Here is an 18353-nt window from a genome sequence, read left to right on the forward strand (position 1 = left end):
GGAATAAGGCCAGCAGTGGTGGAGGTCTCAACTCTCCAAAACCACTGCAAGGAGTGACAGACTGGCTATGAGAAGCAAAGAATCTGGGGAAAATGGGGCACAGCAGCTAGTCAAAAGAGCTGCTTTGACAAAGAGGCTCTAATAAAGATTAGATGCTTCCCTGAACTGTAGTTTCAAATACCTCTTTAAACTAGCAAAGTGACTAAGAACACATTTGGTTTAACTATAAACATATGAGTTCTTCCATTTATTTTTATTTGGGCTGATTAATGTGCACTGGAATATTTTTTTTCCTGGATAAGGTTCCTTCACTGTTAATTCCAGAGTACTTTGTCACTCAGTGAGGCTCACACTTGAGACATCCTTCCATTGTCCTTGCAATATACTGGGTCAGTGAGGTCCTCTTTCTCTTGCTGTGCAATGAATCTCCACTAGCCAGAGGTTGTTATGGTAGCACACGCCTCCATCGTGTTGCACAGCTCAGTAATAAATACGTCTGACTTCTGCATCTCATCCTTTTCCCAGGGCGTCTGTTTGCCTTTGTGCACAGGAGCCAGCCATACATATTTATTACTGGGATGGAACAATAATTAGGAAATTTTTCATTTGAGTTATGCTTTTTACACTGTTTCTTGGTGTTGTGCACAAATATATTGGGGAGTAAACAACTTGATTACAATGACAACAAAAAGGAGAAGAAATATCTCTCTTCAGTAGGAATATAGTCTCAAAACTGATTATAGTGATAGCTTTTATCACGCTTGCTCTTCATCCCTTTTCCCGTAGGTTAAGACTCAAGTCATTGATGCAATATCCCAGAAATAACAATTCAGTTTATTCCCAGACGGCATCCTCAGCTGTGTATTTGGAGCCACTTGCACATAAATTACAGGGAAAGCTTATAGAAGCATAAAGTATTTTCAGTAAAACCTAAAACCTTTGACTTTTAAGCTTGCTCATGACAAACATCCCAACTACGTAAAAACTAGAGCACTTCCTCAGAGAACAGAATCTCTCAGTCTTCATAATCATTTAAAAAGAGAAAGAAATCACAGATGGGATGGCTAGAAATGAGCATCCTCCTGAATGTGAGTGTATCATGGCATCCAAGCAAGTTGTTGACCTCTACAGATTTAACCCTGTCTTTTAGTGTGTCCTTAATTAAAACTGGAGGTTAAAACACAGATTTTGTGCTTAAAACATATAAATTTATATATATGTATGCACACATATATTTATACACACATTTATAGAAAGGAATTTACATGAAAATGTGTTTTCCAAAGGAACTGTAATATCTTAAACAGGAAAAGCCATCAGGTTCTTGAACCATCTTTCCCTGACGATATCATAAACCTAAAGAACTACTTAGACTAAGTGTTTGCTTTTACATGGCTAAATTTAGGTAGGATGATTCACTCTTAATTTTAGAGCCAGATCTGCATAACGAGACAATGGCAGTTAGGTGTCTAAATGCCTGGAGCAGATTTTCCAGCTTCCTTACATCACAAAGCTGTCGTTGATCTGAGTGCAACATGAATTCTCTGAAATCAAACTCCATTTGTGCATACGAAGCCTGTTGCAAAGTTTAGTTCAAATTGTCAGAACAGTGATGTGACACCTGGTTGGTATTCCAAGTTGAAAAAGGGCAATAGCATTTGCTTAGGGAAAGAGTTTAAGAAGCAAGGGAAAATGGTATGACCCTTCCCATGGGATAGCCTCCTAGCTCACCGCGGTTGGCTGGGCAGGGTTGTTTTTGTGCTCAAGGCTGCACCTAGATCATTTTATGCTCAGTAGCTACTGATGAGTTTGCCTTCCATAAATTTTTGAGCTCATTTGTGAACCTTTCCCATTTTGAACCCATTTTCATTTTTGATCTCTAATATGCTGTGGTGATGATTTCCACAGCATAGTTAATAATTGCCCTCCTCGATGCAAGAGCCCGATGAAGGTCTGCTCAGTGGAAGAGACATGATGGGAACATAGTTATACAACCTTGCTGGATTTAGATTGCCAAAAAAGCATACTGGCGAAATCTTTATTTAGGGTCACTCTACAATATATAGGCCAAAAGCAATGCAAATCATTTTTCTTGAAGAAAAGGAAAGTAGAAATTGAACTTTATGTGCTTTGAATATGTGGTTGGTGTAGGGAGAGACAGTCTTTCTTTCACTGATTTAATTGAGTTAAAAATAGTATTTTCTTTGAAGTGTTGCTTGGCATGTCTCAAGCTACAAGATTCTTTTGTAAAAACTAATGCAGTCGAACTGTTCATCCACTGCCTGATGCTCCTTGCTTTCACTCTCAGGCATCCTCAAGGGAGTGTGCCTAGCAAAAGTGACACTTTCTCCGGTTAACCAGAAAATAGAAAACCAAGGACAACCCTTCCAAAACCAGCATCAATTTCACAGTATGACAACTTACATATTTGGGAGGCATTGTTTTTTTGCGTGTCTGTAGGACTGACAAAGTCAAACCAATAAATAATCATAAATCAGCTTACAGATGGTTTTTCATCTTTGCATTCTCTGAAACTACTGCTGGCTTGGTGGCAAACAACTGAGCTTTGATACAGCCTTGAGACTCTGTGTTTTTCAGCTCTCCAGGGACTGGCCAACGCACAGGCACTCTTGTTCTTCAAGCCTTCAGGTTTACTCCTTGGGTTCAAGGACTCTGTGTCATCGACGTAGATAGAATAGAGTTCAAGTCTATCTGGCAAAACTTTTCAAAAACTGTCTCCTTTCCCTTTTAAGGTGTTAGCCTGCTTTCAGATATGTGTTCAAGAATACATAATTTTGAAGAAAAAAGGCCACAGTCAGAGCAGAATGTGTCTAAACTGGTCCCTCTGTACTTCAAGCAATGCAAGAGCTATGCGTGAATCTTCGTCTTAATGCCCTCCTCCTTCAGCTGCATCAGGAGTTGATCCTCATCCTCGAAGCAGACCAGGACATGTCCTCTCCACTCCCATCTCTTTTGATGCAGCTTTGGGGTTGGGTTAAAGTTTCCGTAACAGTAGTAGACCCTCTTGTAAAGACAGCTGGTCTACTCTGTCAAGCTTGCTCTCATTTTTTTACTCTCAGGCTAGCAATTAAATTTCTGTCAGGAGATTAGCTGCTCATTTGCCCACTTGAGATTTGCTCTGGGCAGTAGCCAGCTCTTTGAACAAAAATGTTTCCTTTTGACTATAAGCTCATCAAAGCTTTACAGCCCTCCCCCGGGAGCCTTGTGTGAAGGAGGGGTGTCCCTCCTGGCACTGCCAGGGATCTCTGGCCAAATGGGTTTCCAGAGATTCAGATGGAGAGACACAGGGTAGGTTTTGTGCTCAAGGGTGGCCATGCACAGGGCAAAGCACAGAACACAGTGCAGCAGATGGAGAACAGTGTATACCTGTGCATAAATGTATAGTCACTGTTCACGCTTTCATAGGCATTCATTTCTTAAAAAAGAGCATCTGTTTCATAGCAGTAATTTTCTGTGATAAAATTACTGAGCATTTTTGTACCAACTCATTTTTCAAAACTTAACCCAGCACCGTCCTGTTGACTGGACTGGGATGGTTCTTGTGAGCAAGCACAGCGCTGGTGTGGGCTGGGTTGGCGTGGAGGTGCGGAGGGCAGCAGCAACGGGGAGTCCGCAGGATATACAACAGCAAACGGATTCACTTGCTACCAAAAAGCAAAATGTAAAGAGCTTTCCCTGAGCAGGTGAAAGAGAACATTTAATACCTAGTGCTTTCGAAGTCCAGATGAAAAATACTATAAAACATCCAACTTCATGTCATTCTGGTCCGGCATCTGCTTCTTTGGCGTGGAAGTTGGATTTTCCCCTGAAATCTGTTCTTGTTACCAGATTAGATCTTTTCCCAAGAAACGTGCAGATGAGAGCACTGAAACCATATGGATATGTACCTGTCACAGAATAGGTGTTGTCCCAGTGGATTATCATTTATAGATACTGGAAAGATCTGAATAAACCTTAAGTTGTCTGAGAAATAATAAGGTATATTCAGCTGGTGTCCTTGATAACCTACTGTAGTGAGCTCAGCCACTGCTTCTTAATACTGAATATTCATGAAGTCATTAAATGAATAATTGGGATACATTTACACTTTATTACTGTTATGGGATAGCCTGGGCACCTTAATAAGATGCTGATGATTCATTTTGGCATGACAGGAAGAGGGTGCAGAGGGAATTTGTCAGTATGACTTGCTAATGCAAAAATAATTGTTCCATTTTCCAACTTTAATGTCAAGAAAGACACTGATGTGTAAGAGTGAATCTGCCTAATAGTGCCTTTCGCTATGTGTTAGAGAATTGTACAGAGCCAGTGCTCCGCAGCTGGCTGTTGCTATTTCTGCAGTAAATGAAGAACCGAGGAAGAGGAGGCAGAAATAAACCTCCTCTCCAGAAACTACTAAGAGCTCCTGTACGTTGCAGATCAATTCTGATGCACTTGATAAATGAGGAGGATTAGATAAGTAATCTGATTAGAATGTAATAGCAATCGAAGGAGCTTTCCATTACACTGAGACCTTGACTCTCAAAATATAATGAAGCTTTTATGGGTCAATTTAATAATATTTGAGCTATACAAATATTTACCATGGCTACATGTTGAAAAGTTACATTCCTCTACTATAAGTCAGTTCCATGAATATATCAGCCATAAAGATATAAAAAGATTTATAAAGGTAGTAGGAAAGAAAATTTAAATGAAAACTAGGTTGAAAATGTAAATGAAAACTGTGTTAACTCAATCCAGTGTGCTCATTTTTGTGTTTTTTTAATCCCGGCCATCTCCCCCATGGTATCTTTCTATTTGCTAACAGATTGCCATGAGGCGTGCTGGCTGGCGGCACAGAGCTTGCATGGAGCGGGGTATTGGACCTGGGGCTGACCTGTCCTCCTGCACAGGACCTGCCCTCAGCTCCAGAAGCTCACGGTGGGTGGGTGTCTCATCCCACAGGGTGAGGCTGTGTCTTGATTGTAGAGGGGAAGAAAGGTGTCGCTGGAGGAAAATGGCCTTGGCAGGGTGTCTGTATGTGAGGAGCTTCCCCAAGATCTGATGGTTGTCAGAAAGGTGAATGTAGCAGACATAATGCACAGATAAAGGCAGATGCAAGCCTTCAGGCAGCTCGTATACAAGAATTTCCAGACCATGTACTCTACATCTGGCAGATGGTTCACATTATATGTCTTTGATAAATAGTGCTTATTAAAGAGTTAGAAATTTCTTCTTCCCAAGAGAAGCTGTTTCATACATTTTTCAATCTTTAAGCGAAATGAAAAAATGTAATGAAAAAGCCCCCGTTCAGCCTCCCCCGATGAGCCTCCAGTCAAGATTTTCCTGAAGTATATAAATTCTTAATTTGCTGTAGATAATGTCTACCAGATGATAGTACCAGGAGCACAACTGGAAATTAAAGAACAGCAGGCTTGGAACAGACATTATTAAGCACTTTTTCATTAAGAGAAGCATTAGTGTGTTGACTTAGGCAAGGCTGCCAAGGCAAGAGACGCCAACTGAGATCACATAGACAGGCTTTAGGTGGCCGCCTTCTGGAGCAGGTCAGCCGTGCAGGTGCGTATGAGGCAGGGGACAAAGCTCCCTTTCGCTGGGTCCCGATGAGAAGTCGATGACCATGAAAGCACATGTTGCATTCAATCACATCTACAGAGCAACATCGTTCCTCAGCTAGCCGGTCTTGGTTCCCCACGGTGAGAGGAACGTCTGGTTCACCTGAAGCATGGTGTGAGTTTCTTATGTGAAGATTATCAGGGATACAGAATGCGATTTGTACGCTGAATTTGTCTAGGTAGTGATGTTGGAAGCCAAAAATATGGGTTCTTTTCATCTTCCCTTCTCCACTGTTGATGGTGCTTATGTGTGGAACAGCAGTGGTGGTATATCATATAAATCCAGCGTTTCTGAAGGAGTTTTTAATGTCTGTCGTTTTGGAGAGAGGAGCTGTACAGCTTTTCTGGACCATGAAAAAATGGCCTCGGCTGTGGTGTGTTTTAGTGAATGACTAGAAGAGCAGAAAAAAATATTACAAAATCATAATAAAATTCTTCTTGTCATATAGTGAGGTTCATCAATAGCAATTATATTCGTTTGCACAAAGATTTATCACATCACCCCTCTTTCATAGATGAGGAAATGGAGACCTACAAGAACAAAGCAGCCTGCCAAATCCAAATGATCAGTGGATGAGCAAGGGATGGAGCGTAGGTCTTGATTCCACACTCCATCCTGGGAGGCCTCAGGCCGGAATAAGAGTTGAAAATTAGCATTTTATCAACTAGAACACGTGATTTTTTTTTTCCTTATATCTTTAGGGAAAGGGCTAATTATTTTCAGATTAACTTTTCATTATTCTTTTTTCCTATGACATGAACATTTCTATAGGGGACAAAGCAAAATATTCATTATGGAATACTTGATCAGAAACAAAACATTGCATTTACTTTGTGTGGGCACTTACTGAAACAGCATGTTCAAAGGAAAAACTGGAATTTCTAACTTGCTTTGAAAAGAAATGTTTCACCTTTTAGGAAAATTGTAGCATTTTGAGTCTGGCTTCCTGAGGAAGATCTTTTGCTGTATCCTGAAAAATGCCTGATGATGTGTGTGTCCATCTGTGCATGAGCCTCTCTGTCCTCAGTCACTTTTAAACGGTGCATCTTGCAGTTGAGAAAATTCAGCTGATCTGCCTACAGTATATAAGTCAAGTGGGGAAAAATGTTGCTTGTTTTTACGTTTGGCAAAATGACAGCCGGTGCTGAATTCTATGCCTGCTTGTTCCAACATCCTCCTTACCCTGCAGCTGAAATTAATCTTAAGGCAATCTCTCCTATTTCCAAATGAAAAGAAAATCTTCATATTCTGCAAAATGCAGCTATTGATCTGGCTCTAACCAGAGAAATCCTTTTGAAATGAATTCCCAATAAAGCAATAAAACGTACTGCTTTAATAAGTTTACAGTGCAAAACTTATTTGACAATGCAATAAAATATTATCTCAATCATGGAACAGATTTAAGCGTACTTGTTAAATGAGGCAGTGTTTCCTTTTTCCAGAAACTCCAGTGCCAATATAGATGCAAGCTTGTTTAAAAAAAACACAGTTGTGGTGCAAGGTTATCCTTGTGAGAAGTTTCCAGCAGGGACTGTAGAAGTAATTATTCTTTCTGTGCTATCAGTAATTTCTACTATAACTTCTCATGATGGCAGAAAGCTTCAGTACTGGAAAAATTAGTGGATGGGCTGAGATTGAATTTAGTTTTAAAATGTATGTTAGTAACTTCAAAGTGATTTTTTTCTGAAAAAATTAGGTTTGTCAACAATATACTTACATGTTAAAAAGAAACATCCTAGCATTAGAAAACTTACTACCATCATCTGGATTTTTAAAATAAAATATTCATAAAGCCAGATCTGAATTTCAAAAAGAAAAATAGCCTTTAAATTCTGAAGTAATATATTCTCCCACCTCATTAAAAAGCAGAAATCTATCTTGGATCTTATACGCTCTTCCTCATTACAAGACTATTTATATAACAGTCTGATAGACATCAGCTCTTCTTGGGCTTACAGCCCTTGAAAATCATATAAAATACTTTCCTTGCTGTTTTAGCCTATATATCTAATTTTTCATTATTTATGACATACAACTCAACTCTCAAGGTCGCACTCTGAAGAAGTCAAAGCGCGTTTCTTTTTAGGTTTTGTTATATCTCAGAATTCCAATCAGCTGAAAGAAAACACACCACAGAAAATACAGTGAAGGCAATCAAGAACATAATATGGTTGCGGTAAATGCTTTTCAAGGGTGGTGAGTTACTGAGGAGCTTTTTAGCTAACGCTTTACTTTAATGGTACATTTAACTAATGCCAACAAATTGCAGCGGGGCTTGAGTGAAAGTCCATGTGATGTGCATGTAACTACCCAAGAAATTCATTCTGACAGTTCTTTTTGCAAAAATACTCTAAGACAAAAGGAGACCTTGGAGTTCTCCCTGCTTTGTATGCTGAGTCTTGCTTTCCCAAGTATCGTGCCCAGGCATTAATCCCAGGAAAGGTTTCCTATCAGTGCATTATTCTGGGAGAACAGAGCAAAGCTCATGGTGAGCTTAAAACTTAGCCTGCAGTCACTGTCAGTTGTCAAACGTTTGCCACAGTACACCGAATTTTAACCCTGTTGGCAGTTTGAACCTGCAGGCAGGTGCCCACAATTCTGTGGCAGGAGGAGGGGGACAGAGGACATGAAGCCCAGTGTATGGTAAGAGCTGGCTTTGTAGGAACAGCTCTACACTTCCCATCCACATTTTATATTCTCTTAGAGGCAGAATTAAATAGAAAAAGAACTATGGAACAATCGGTGGAGTTTTGGAAATTTCTATCAGAGATGTAAACTGCCTTAGGCATGAAGTACGTTTTTCTTTTGATGCATGCTAAAGATTTGGTTAGCCAAGGTGGAGCTGTGGCATTTCAGAACATAATCACATCTGCAGCCATCACTCGGCCCATTCAGTGCAGAGGGTGCTACCGTTTCCCTGGAACATCTCCAGACTCCATGTGTGTCCTTGTAAACCAGACCAGGGCACACACCAGGAGCAGGCACTCGTGTCTCCTGCATGGTCTCTCAGAAGAGGATGGTGGCACCCCCTTCTCCCCAGGTCCTCTGGCCCAGATCTGGCTGGGCAGATGTACGTGCTGCACCACGTTCATACAGCCAAGTCAAACATGGTGACTGTTGGTCTCGGTGCTGCCCAACACAAATTGTAAAGAAAAAAATGGTGAGAGGAAGGGCCAAGCATCACCCTTCTATTCAGCACTCTCCAAAGAACAGGAGCTAGTTAGGCACAGGACATTCTTCCAAGGGCCTAGAGTGGCTAAAGCCACATGTCACTGTATTCCCAGCAATGACGATACCGGCAGCTATGTGCCAGAAGAAAAATCATCCTAATTCCTAATCATTAGAGATTGGTTTAAACCTTAGGCATGGCCCATGGTATGATTTCTAAAACAAATAATTAAATAAGTAAATAAATTAAATCAGATGTTGTTCTCATCCCTACAAATACCCCATTCCTCTCTTTCTGTTAAAATTTTATGCAGCATAAGAAGGTGTTGTGGACTGCTGGCAAAAACGCTAAATATTCAAAATTACCTGATTGTATATTTATGGCTTAGAACACTGTATGATTTATTCCGCCTATTATCCACTTAAAGGCTTCATCATTTATTTGTTTGCCTCTTTTACTTTCTAGTCTGAGAAGGGCACAAGAATGGTACCGTGTAAAGAGGGATGCCCTTCCCCCACTTTAGAGGATTGGCAGGCCTGAGCCGTACCTGCAGAACTGAGCCAGATCCTCCCCTTGCTGAACACAGGCCTGCAGCTCCCCTGATGCTTGCACCACAGGTACCCAGTGGAAAGGAGATGAAAATTTGCCCATTGAACCCGAGTGCTTCACATCTATCTTTTCTGCTGATGTTCTAATACAAGGGGTATATCGCAGCTCAGCACCTCATCTTCAGGAAGAGTCCCACAACACTTCATGGCACAGTTATGTACTAGTGCTACCCGTAATTCACCAGTGTCCTACTAAACATATGCTAACAGGACTGCTTTGGATTTAAATTCGAAACAGGGCCTTTACTCCTGCTACTCATCAGTATTAACCTGTGCTTATGGGAAAGAAACTAAATAAATCTTATGCAAGAATAACAAAGCATATGGTGATAGGACAACTTTATAGGGACATCAAAGTTTGTGACTCTTCAACAATTCATTCCCCTGCCTACCTCAAATTCTGTTTTCAGTGTATTACATGAGTTTCTCAGGTACATGAGGGTACTCTTCTGAGTTCCTCCCAAAGCCTGCAGTTCCCATGACGTGTGCCATATGCTCTTGTTGTAGTTAGAACAGCATCTCAGTTTTGTATCTCACTGCAGAATGTCTAGTTATCAGTAACTGGGACTCCCTGCATATTGCGTATGTTTTGTCTAGAAACATCACTCTTTTGCCATAGGCCAGATCCTGATGTCACTGAGCATCCTTTATGTTTGCAACAGCCAAGTCTTACATATCTTCAAAATGAACATTACATCATCCTTCAGCTTCATCCTTGCTGTGTGTTCAGGTGCTGCTGACCAGGTGGTTGCTCATTTCACTGCAAGAACAGTTTCTTGGTAGCCTCATTCTCCCCCTCCTATAACGTGCCATGGCAAGAGGTCCTGAGTTGGCAAAGCCAGCTGCTGCCAGCTTGGTATTACATGCACAGCACTTGTACAGATGCTGCCAGCCAAAGCCCTGTCTTCTTCAGCCTCACAGAGGGACTGGGGAGCTGGCAGCCTCAGAAGCCTTGTTTCTTGTTCATCTCTTCTCACCCCTTGTTCTGCAACACCCCACAGGGGTTCCACAGGGTCCCCGTTGTGTAGCCCTACATCTTCCACTTGTGAGAGATTTAACAACACTTCCTAACAGTCATGAAGTTTCTGCAGGCTCATAATGTGCAATCTCGGACCAAAAGACCATTTAGACTGAGGCCGCTGTGGGACTCTGATGTCAGATCGACCGCTGGGGGAGAGGCCCCCGTAGGAAGGGCAGGGATAGCAATACCCCCCAGTAAGGGTGTGCGGGCAGCATGCGCGCTGTGGTCCGGGGGAGCAGGGCAGAATGTCGGGGCGTGCTGTGGCAGGTCTGTGTTTGGTGGTACATGCTTCATACCATCTGCATACTGTAACTAACAACAGTATCACTCAGAGCATGGGACAGTCCATGGAAAGACATCCAGGTGACAGAGGGAAGCTCTGCAGAGAAAACTGTGATGTTTATGACAATGGAATGACTATGTTGCGGATTGTTCGCAGCCTGTTGATGCAACACATCTTCCTAAAAATTCATGTGACTCTGGGCATTCTTCGGCTGTGTGAGCATCTGCCCCGTGGCTGGGGTCAGTACAGGGTCCCTGACCCTGAAAGCAGAACAAACACACTGCTGCTCCTTGAAAATTGCTGTTCCCATCACCTGCGCAGCTCCCACCTGTAGAAGGCTGAAGGACCTCTCAGCCCCAGCGTGGTGCTACAAGGCTGAAGCTTTGTATCACTGCAGAGACCCGTTTGCCTTTGCTAGTAGATCTTTATTCTAATGCACAAATATAAATGTATCATGTGGCACCTCCCACCTGGAAATTTCAAGGCAACTTAGAAACACTAGTTAACCAAACCAAGAAGGTAACCATATAGACCAGAAACCTGAGGGTTTTGTCATTCAGTCATCTTGCCAAAGTCAAATTGGAAACAAATGCCAGAATTAGAGCAGAATCGAGGGCTGGCTGCCAGCCTGCCTCCAGTTAAAACTTAAGCTGTTAAATGCCTGCTAACAACATTTAAAGCACAGGCCGGATGGGTGATCTCTAGTAGAATTGTTAGCTTTGCTTACCACAGGTACCAAAGATAGTGCATTGTGGCAAGTCAGAAATTCAGGTTCCATATGAGTCCAGCTGTGATTCTCACTGGCAGCTTTTGCAAAAAAAGGGAGTAGTGAGATGTAGTCCATCACCATGCATACGCAGTATCTAGTGGTGTGCTTAGCATGAGGAGACCAGCCTTCTTCTCTTTACAAGTATAGGTTTTGTTGACCAGATATTGTCTGTCCACTTTGAGCTGACAGTGGCTGAGGCCCAGTGCAACTTGGAAGGGAAAATAAATGGGAAGATGAGACCTTCAGTTAAAATAACATTTTAAAAAGAAAGAGGAGTTTCAGTGATTTGTAATGAGAATGGTGACAGGGAAGAAGAGAGGTCACACTGAAAAATTTAAGGGCTTTTAAGCTTGGTTTAATTTGTACAAAAGGATCTGCAGTGCACCTTGAGGCAACAGAGCCATAAATCATGCCTTTCCAGGGCTCATTTATCACAACAATTAGCCCCAGGATTTGGAAAAGGAGGTAGAAGCATTCCAGCTGTTTCATGCAGCAAAGTGTCATTGATAAACGCAAGTCTCCAAAGTAAACAATAAAATACCAATTATAAGTAAGACATTTGCAAGGAGGCTGCATAAGATTATGTTTCCTGTGCATTGCAGAGTTTTCTAGATAGTGTCTCCTTCCTCACCAGTGACATTGATTCCTCCATACTGGAGCAGTTCTTGCAGCTGAAAACAGGCAACCCAGACTTCAGGCCCACTTTCTCATCAGTAGCAGGTGGGCAAGGAGTCAGCAAGGCTCGAGCAAGGAACTGGTCTCCCCATCCTTCTGTGCCCATGCAGTCTGACACCAACATTAACACTCGTACTCATTTGCCATTGCAGAGGTCTCTCTTTGGAAGCCTAACATTTTCTCAACAACTCTGCATCCCCCTTCCCAGGGAGGGAATGACAATGAAATTAATTCAAAGTATACGCACCCAAATAAAGCCAGTGATAAGCAATGTACCTTCTGGTCACTTGGGTAGGGCAATGCTGGTTTTGCTGCTCTTGCAGATGCCAGCTGAGGCAGAACTGTGCCAGCCACACCGTGTGCTGGTGGCAAGCTGGGACCCACCTTCCCCAGGGCTCGGCGAGCTTGGGGTGACAGTGCTGCCAGATGTGCCCATGGACCAGCCTCCTGGTCCCTCCTGACCACGGTGCGTGACAGTCAGCCATTAATCATTTGCAGAGCTGCTGCTGGCTGCAGCCGTGGAGGGAGCACAGGGGTGTTTTGAATTCACTTTGTGGCATACAGCAGTCAGCCTGGGGGAGGGGGACACCTCACTATATTAATTTTCCAAAGTAATGTACAGGAATGGAGCTACATAATGAATGTCAAGGATTTTAATAACATCTTGTGTGACTAAATCACAGCATAATGCCTTGAAGTTCCACACATCCATACATTTGTACAGCACCCAGCACAGTGAACTCCCACTTCTTATATCTCAACAACATTAATAACCTGAGAGTATAAATTCTATCAGAATAGTTTGTGATATTTTCTTCAGCAAAGGCTTTTTATGTTTATCCAAGGTGTTAGTTGCCATTGCATGCTAAAAACTCTTGTAAATTCCCTGCTACTCATTCCATTTGTAACACTATGTAAATGCCGTGGGTAAGGGATTTTGCTTGCCATGGGCAAGGTGGGGCAGGCAGGTTGGATAGGTGTAGGGTTGCTGCAGGGACTGTAGGAAGTTAAGGTGCTTCTAGTGTTCACTGCCTGGAGGTCTGAGTCCTGCAGCAGGGCGTGCTGCCGGTGGCCCCAAGCCAGCGCTCCCTGCACCTCAGCACTGCTGAGGGGGGCGGGGGGAAGGACGTATCCTGAATGGTTTCTGGCTGCAGGTTTCTGGGTGCAAGAGCTCGCTGCTGGGCCTGTCACGCTGCCGTGGTGAGTGCTGGCTGGGGGCTGCTGTGTGGAACTGCACGGAGCCTGCCCGGTGCCCAGCTCCCCGGTGTCTGTGGGTCAAGCGTGCCTGTCCTTGCAGAGGCTTGACTGCACACCCACTGACGGCTGAGATGCATTAAGGCTCCCTGTGATGTTTGATGGGGAGTGGTGTGGGGTATCCTAAGCTCGGCCCCACCCCAGACCCATGCTTGCAGGGAGAAAGACTGTTCTGGACGCTTGTACTTGAAGAGGAAGGGCGCTGTGCCAGGCTTTGCTGCGGCTCGGTTTGCTGCTGGAAACCACAGGAGGGAGCAACCCTTTGGGGCCACCTTCCCTCCCTGCGGCTTCTCCCAACGCTGACCTGTTTGACACCAGCCTGTGTCAAACATGCAGGCACTACCTGTCCCTGATGGTTTGTAGAAATCTATAAATAAGCCTCAGCCCCCCCCGAACCAGCAGTGACCCACCCCAGAGGGCCTCACGCTGCCCACAGAAGAGGCAGTAATGCCTCTAGCCAAGGGAGCACGTTTTCTTGGGCGTCCCCTCGGAAGAGGTATGCCTTACTCCTTATGCTGCTCTCCTGCTACGAGGGGTGTAAACCCAGTGTAGTACCACAGCAACAGTTCTCCGAATCGATACTGGTGCAATAGCGCAGACTAAACTCAAGGAAATACCCAAAGTCAAAGTCAGTTTAGTAGGAAAAAAATAAGTTATTTGTCATCAGTAGATAATAAGAATCCTATACACTTGCCTTAGTATTTATTTGCTCTGGGGGAATCCAGGCCACAAATTATGGATGATTTCTTAATTGCAAAGATTTATGATAAAAAAATTGCAGTCGTTTCTATTTAATTGCTTGCAAAAATTCATGAATATTGTTAAGCAGCATAATTTTTCAAAATGTTTTTGGACGTTATTTTTATTAGTTATTATTGTACTGTAGGACTATTTATGTTTTGCCAGCAATCTAGTTACTGCATTATTAGTTAAGCTCATTAGCCTAAGTGACTAAGGCAGTCTTCTGTGCTACAGAAAGCTCCTCTGTCTCTGCAGCTAACTAGCTTGTTGCAGTCCAGCTTGTCTTGGATGCCTTCTGCTGGCCAAATAAATCCAGCCCATTTTCAGGACACCATTGTTTCAGGGTGATACTGAAAATTACAGGAAAATAGCAGGAATTAATGGTGGTTTTCATTTTAAAATTTTCACTGTTAGATGGATAGCGAAGTTGTGTTTGATTCTGTTTCTCTACCGTTGTAGTTCCAGCCGAGTTCAGCTGAGGTCAGGGCTGCTGTGTGCCAGGCACTCACCTGCACTGCCCAAGACTGTGCTGTTCAAATAGATGTCTTGGAGAGGGGTTAAACTCCCTGTACATATAGGAAAGGAAGAAGCTGCAAGGTAATCACTTGGGCAGGAGGCTGAGAAAGCCATGCTCCCAGCTGCTCCTGTGACTGCTGTTTATAGCCTGTAAACAGCCACGGGTTTGTAGACTGACCTGAGTGCACCCTTCAGTGCTGGTCCACTCAGCCACCTAAAATACAACGTGAATAACATCCAGGTGGCCGCCGCTCACCATGGTCCCTGAGAGATGTTGAGGTTCACATTCAAAGCTTCATGTTTGGGCTACCATTCAGCAGCTCACAGCAGAATCTTTAATATAGCTGTGTTTCTGGCACCAAACTTGTCTGACAAGGACCCTTAGCCTTGACAGAACAGCTTTCCACCTGGAGTATAGGTGCTGGAATGACTCCCCTTCAGCTCACTAAAACTCTGCCTCACCAGTTGCGTCACTTCATTGCAAACCACTGCAGCAGTTCAAGGTGCTCAAGGACAAAACATGTCTGATTTTTCAAGGCTTTTAAGCCTGAGGGCAAATGCATTTGCTGGTGTTTTATTAATTTATCAACACCTTGTGAAAATTCCTTGTTTTCTGTAGCAGCCATCAGTCCTTCTAGAAAGGACAAGATGCGTAACCACACCATGTAGCTAACTGAGTAAATAATAAATAAACATAGCAGAATTCAATAATTTAAAACACTATACTCAGAAAGGATTAGGTAATTTCAGGGAAATCAGCCTGGTTAAATGTTGCTAATGCACGAGAGCTAAGCGCCTTGATGACTTCGATCTGTTTCAGCCAGGCAGGAGGGTCTCCAGGCTCAGAGCTCCCCATTGGCAGGCACATGGGCCAGGAACTGGGGGGTGGGCCTGGGGCTCCATTAGCTTCCCCCAAACATCGGGAACTGGGCTCACGGCTGCTCGCAACTGCTCATCTTCACCCTTCCCTGTTTAGATCAGCATTGCTGATCACAGTATTATCTTATCTTAAAAGAATCTGCATACAGATTTTTTATCTTAGTCTTTGATGAAATTAGGGGTGTTCTCCATTCTAGTTTGCCCTTCTTTTTTTCTTTTTCTTTTAAGGAAAATTGATTCCAACAGTTATTTCTAGGGAATCCATTATCTGGTGTATCAGCTAATTGGCTTTTTCCTTATTGTTCCTCAGGCTCTCATTTGGTTTACAGTTGGACAGTCCCAGTCAGTAGGCCAGATTCAGCCCTGCTGTGAACCATAAGGCAACATCATAAATATCAATTCTGCTGTGTCTGTGCCACCAACACACTTCTGCTTGAGTTGTAGGGTCTCAGCATCTCACAGAATTGGGCTGGGAGCATATACAGGCTATTAGTTAGTACGGAATTTTAGGTAAGATATTAAAAGTAATTGCTTTCCAACGTACCCTGAATTATGGTTTAGGAGACAAAATGGAAAACATAGCACCCCAGTGTTCCCCTGCCCTCCTCATTAAACAGCGTCTTCAGTATTGCCTCCAAAACCAACCCGAGCCTGTATCGTCCCAGCATCAGTTCCTAGCAGACATAGGAATGTCTAACAGGCAGGAATTAGAGACAGTGATATGGTAGTCACCTTCACTCCCTTATTAAAGAGATCTGTACTAATTTATTCAGCAAGCTGGAAGGCCAGATAGCCCCAACCGAGCCAAAGTGAAACTGGGACCGTTGTGGCTGATGACAAGGCTGCATATATTCTCCTTTCTTTTCCAGCTTGGTCCCCCTGCTTTGGGGCTTCCCAGCCTACAGTTTCCATCTGGGATATAATTTGTCCTTTGCAAAGGCTCACACTGTCTTAACTGCTGCACAGGACTGGATTCGAGCCTGGGTGAACCCTAATCACTACTTGATGCTCCCAATCCAGGGCTTTTTCTGACTGGACTGAAAGCTGTGCTGAGCTGTGCACTGGTGATTTTCTCTGGCTCATGAAATTTCCCCCAAATGTTTCCTGCCTTGTCAATGATCCCTAATTTTCTGAAGGCAAAAGGCCAGAACATCCTTATCCCAGCAAGTTAGCCAACCTCCTGCAGGTCCTGATGCTCTGCTACAGTCTGTTATCTTCATTGTTTCCCTCTTCCCATCACTCTCAGGTTGTAAGTTATTGATCATTCTGCCAGGGGTTGCTAAACCAGAAAAATTTGATACCTTAAATGAAAGTGCGTATCACAACTTATTTACTAAACTGCAACTAGGTTATCCAGAGCATTTTTCTGTTACACGTGAGCAAGAATGACTGCCATCAGGCCCAACAACTAGTTGTGAAAAATAATCATAGCGTGTTTCTTTATCTCATCTTAGATAGAGGCTATGGCCAAATTAAACCTGACCTTCATTGCTAACGAGGGCTTGGAGAGGTCTGTTCCAGCACTGTCCCCTGTGGTTCCATAATTTTGCAGTTCTGGTTAATAGCCACATTACAATGAGGTAGCCGTTACACCGAAATAGTAGTGCCCATTGGCACGGAGGTACCTGGCTGTATTCCTCCTACTGCCCTTACTGCCTTGTGCGATGCAGAGCTCCAGAGTCCAGGGCATGTTCGCAGGATCCTGCGGGGATCTGGGGAATGGCGTGCAGAGCATCTTCTGATAACCGGACTCCATGTGTGGCAAGTCAAATTTTGCCATTTCTAATGCAACCCAAAGTTACTTTTGAAAAGCTTCTCTGAACAACATCAACTGATCTGCTGTAGTGGGAAAAGGGGGATGAGTGGCTTTCGTGCCACCTCTCCACTGGCTTCCCCTGACTCTGCTGACTGGGCCAGCAGGAGCTGCCAGTGGTAACCTGGCCTCGGCCCTTGGTTTGAAACAGTGACTATGCTTTATGGACTTGTCCAAAGGTATGTTAACACCTACTTTCTGTTTTCCCAGCTGTGTTCTCTATAATCAGCAAAACACACTAAGCGCAATTTCCAAGCAAAAAGATCACCATGTTAAAAATAACAGCGCTTGGTTTCAGGGCAAAGCAGCAGCTTGTGCATTTGCTTTAAAAACATACAAATATTTTTAAAAATCTTGACTCAGTTTAAGTGGTGACTTTCAGAACATATTCCACAAATCAGAACAGAGATCTTGGGCATTTGACAAATAATTCCAAGATTAATACAGATATATATCCCTGAGTGCAAGGACTTTAATCAATCCCTAATCTCCCAGAGAAGCAGTTTGACTGTACCTGACAGCACTGTGAAAGATGATCTGCTTCTATGTGACTAGTATAGGAATAGCAACAGCCATTTCCTTTTTTTTTTTTTTTTTTTAATTCAGTTTTTAGTATACATAGCCCACAGTTGCTCAAAGCCACATCCAGAGCCTTCCGTTGAATGCTGGAGGCTTTGGATCAAGCCCTTGGACACTTCCCCACTAATAAATTAGACCTAATGAAGTGGACAACAGCCTATGGGTCTTTGAAACTCCTCAAGTCCCAGCAGTTAAGTGTAAGACTGAAAACACACCTGAGAACAGTTGGGAGCAGGCAGAGAACAGGGAGCTGGGGACTGGTAGTGATCTAAGATCGCTGCTCTCGAGTACTTGGCTTTGCTTTCTCTGCAGAGGACAGCTGCCCTCTTCTTTCCTTCCTCCAGGTCATTCACAGCCCACTGAACTGCCTGCCAGTGGCTCTTGCCGTTATACATGCCGGCTAACC

The sequence above is a fragment of the Falco peregrinus genome, chromosome 12 (genome assembly GCF_023634155.1).
Source record: "Falco peregrinus isolate bFalPer1 chromosome 12, bFalPer1.pri, whole genome shotgun sequence".
NCBI classification, from domain to species: domain Eukaryota; kingdom Metazoa; phylum Chordata; class Aves; order Falconiformes; family Falconidae; genus Falco; species Falco peregrinus.